This window comes from Balaenoptera musculus, chromosome 1 (genome assembly GCF_009873245.2).
Source record: "Balaenoptera musculus isolate JJ_BM4_2016_0621 chromosome 1, mBalMus1.pri.v3, whole genome shotgun sequence".
NCBI lineage: Eukaryota > Metazoa > Chordata > Mammalia > Artiodactyla > Balaenopteridae > Balaenoptera > Balaenoptera musculus.
Genome location: NC_045785.1, coordinates 81,248,150 through 81,251,378, shown reverse-complemented (window position 1 = coordinate 81,251,378; position 3,229 = coordinate 81,248,150). Strand labels below are relative to the sequence as shown.

Sequence of the window (3,229 nt, the reverse complement as noted above, 5' to 3'; positions counted from 1 at the left end):
TTAATCTTGTATAGGTTGAGAGCTTAGTAAATGGCAATATCAGTGTTTAGAGGGATCTCACGATACCTTTGAGAGTTAGCTTAGGTGAGCTGGAGCTCAGTGTGTATCAAGGGCCTAGAGAGATTATCAGAAAAGTTAGGGAAAGAATGGATATATATAAGGGGAAAAAAAAGGATCTTTCTCAAGAAAATTAATTTTGTAGGTTTTTCATTTGTAGGCTGGTTTGGTCACTTTCCCTCCTATGTGCTTGAAAATACATTACTGCCCCAATAAAGTTCTAGTCCATTTAGCCTGCTCCAAACCCCAGTTGACCCCCTCTTCTTAATCAGAGTTTTCTCCAAATTCAGATATCTGTGTCTTGAAAAGGACACACCCTGGGGCTTAGCTGCCTCTGGGACTTTCTTCTTGAAGCCGCCCCTGCCTGGGCCATTCCTCCCCCTTCCTATCTCTCTGACTTCTATCTCCACTTCATAGCTCCCCATCCATCCTTCCATGCCTTCACAAATGTCCCCTCCTATCTCTGACCACCACAGCATACCCTGTGCTTTTTAGGTGGTATGAGCATATAATTTAATGTCTAAATCAGAATACTTTTGGAAGTAAGAGGGGGTACTTGTAATTAATAATGATGCTGAGCTTACAGTTATATACTAGGGACTGTCTCAGGCAAACCAGGATGGATGTTCCATTTCAGGTCATTTACTGTAGTCTTGCCTCTCCCATAGGCAGGCTGAAGATTCTGAGGGCAATGACTGTCTCATCTTTGCATCCCTTCTCATGTCCAGTTAGTAGTTTATATATATATATATTTAAAATTTATTTTATTTATTTATTTTTGGCTGCGTTGGGTCTTCGTTGCTGCGTGCGGGCTTTCTCTAGGTTGTGGTGAATGGGCGTTACTCTTTGTTGCGGTGCGTGGGCTTTTCATTGCGGTGGCTTCTCTTGTTGCAGAGCACGGGCTCTCGGCGCATGGGCTTCAGTAGTTGTGGCTCGTGGGCTCAGTAGTTGTGGCTTGTGGGCTCTAGAGCGCAGGCTCAGTAGTTGTGGTGCATGGGCTTAGTTGCTCCTCGGCATGGGGGATCTTCCCGGTCCAGGGCTTGAACCCTTGTCCCCTGCATTAGCAGGCGGATTCTTAACCACTGTGCCACCAGGGAAGCCCAGTTAGTATACTTTTTAAAAAATAAACTTTTTATTTTGAAATAATTTTAGATTTACAGAAAGTGGCAAAGGTAGTACAGAGTTCCTGTATATCCCTCACCCAATTTCCCCCCATCATTTACATTTTGCATTTCCATGATACATTTGTTAAAACTAAGAAACTGCATTGGTTTATTACTGTTAATTAAACTTCAGACTTTATTTGGATTTCACCAGTTTTTCCATTAATGTCCTCTTTCTGTTCTGGTCCAGACCAGGATACCATACTGCATTTGGTTTACATGTCTCCCCTAGTCTGTGACAATTTTTCAGTCTTCCCTTGTTTTTCATGACAGTCTTGAGGGGTACTGGCAAAGTTTCCTGCAGAAATGTCCCCCAAACTTGATTTGTCTGTTTTCTCATGGTTAGACTGAGGTTATGGGTTTGGGGGAAATATACCACAGAGGCGAAGTGCCCTTTTCATCATACGTATCAGGCGACACATGTTACGCACATGACATCACTGGGGATGTGAACCTTCATCACTTGGGGAATGTGTTTTTCCTTTCCCTATTCTGTTCACTGGGAACAAGTCACTAAGTTTAATCTCCTCTCAAAGGGTGGAAGAACCTCTAACTCTACCTCCTGGAAGGGATAATATCTACATATAGTTTTATTCATGTACTTATTTCAAAACATTATTTTCTGGCAACCTTATCTCTGCTTTCTGTTAAACAGCCTGTGGAAGAACAGCTTGAGACCACCCAGTGGTTGTTCCCACCCATTCAGTGTCCTGAGCAGTGGGAGCTGCAGGCCAGCCTTCAGTGGCAGGCTGAGCACTCCAGTGTTCTGCAGATAGGCACAGAGGGCACATGCTTGCCTTCAGGCCAGCCTGTAACCTCAGGTTGAGCAGCAGTAAAGTCAGAAGCTGAAGCAGTTCATTTGCTTGGAAAGCCTCCACGGTCACAGCCTTTTTAGCACGCCCTGCTCTTCCTTTTCAGTCCTTTCAGGATCTCTGTATAAGTAGAATCACACATGACCGCTCATGGGTGTTCACAGAAGCCTGCACAGAACTTCCTGGACCAGCCTCCACCACATCAGACCCACTGAGTGAGCTTCCTTGTCACTGCAGGGGATGACAGTGTCCACATAGCAAAAAGGGAGACTCTGAGTTACACAGAGTGATGGTAGACAGGTTAACATAGAGGCTGGTTGTCAGCCCTGGGGTGATATCCACCAGAAGAATGAGGCTTCTGGAAGGCTGTCTGGATCTGATTAGGGAAGGTTCCAGGAGTGAAGCACCAAGCAACAGGAGTCGTTCCAGTGGCAGCAGCAAACTTCAGCAGAGGCTGCTGGCCAGTATCCCTGGAGGATGACACTGACATCAACCAGGTTTTTCATGGCAACAATGGCATGAACTGCCAGTGGAAGCTTCTCCTGAGTCCTCTTTAGATTTATGATATAGATGCCATCATTTTTCCTTTTGTAGAAGAAATGTTCCACTTGGAACTCAAGGTTGGTCCCACCTAAGCGGGTTCCTGCTGCAAGGAATTTGAGGACATTCTCCTCTTTCATTTGCAGGACATCAAGAACTGTGGACATCATGAAAATTCCCCTTTAAGTTGTTACGGGAATGGAGGACAATGCCATATGGATCCCTCTCTGGTAGTGCAGAAGGGCTCTACATATATCACTTGGAGTGCTTCTGTAAGGAAGATGTGTCTCTTCTACCTCATTTATTTTTCAGTCACTTATATCAGTATGTATATTTATTTTATACTTTGGATCATAATTCCGTACTATATTGTTATTTATTTTATTGCTGAAATTGTCACGGCATTGGCCAGTGGGTGCTTTCACGTTGGTTCCTGTGTCCCTTTGACATAGTTCATTTTGGTTTTTGAGCACTTGCTTAACCTTACGGTACTATAAGGTGCTCCACACTTGTATTTTCTCTGCCCCAGCCCTAGAACTAGCTATTTTCCCAAGGATCTCTGGTTCCTTTTATGACATTTAGTTCCTTTAACGACATTTAGAAATCAAGATCTAGCACAGTTCTCTGAGCTAAACTGAAGTCCGCTCAAGTCCTCCC

At 44.2% G+C, this 3,229-nt stretch overlaps 1 pseudogene; it reads right to left on the bottom strand.

Annotated features, from left to right (window-relative positions):
- Positions 1 to 2,190: 2,190 nt before the first annotated feature.
- LOC118899682 lies at positions 2,191 to 2,739 on the bottom strand (annotated as a pseudogene).
- Between the last annotated feature and the right edge of the window lie 490 nt (positions 2,740 to 3,229).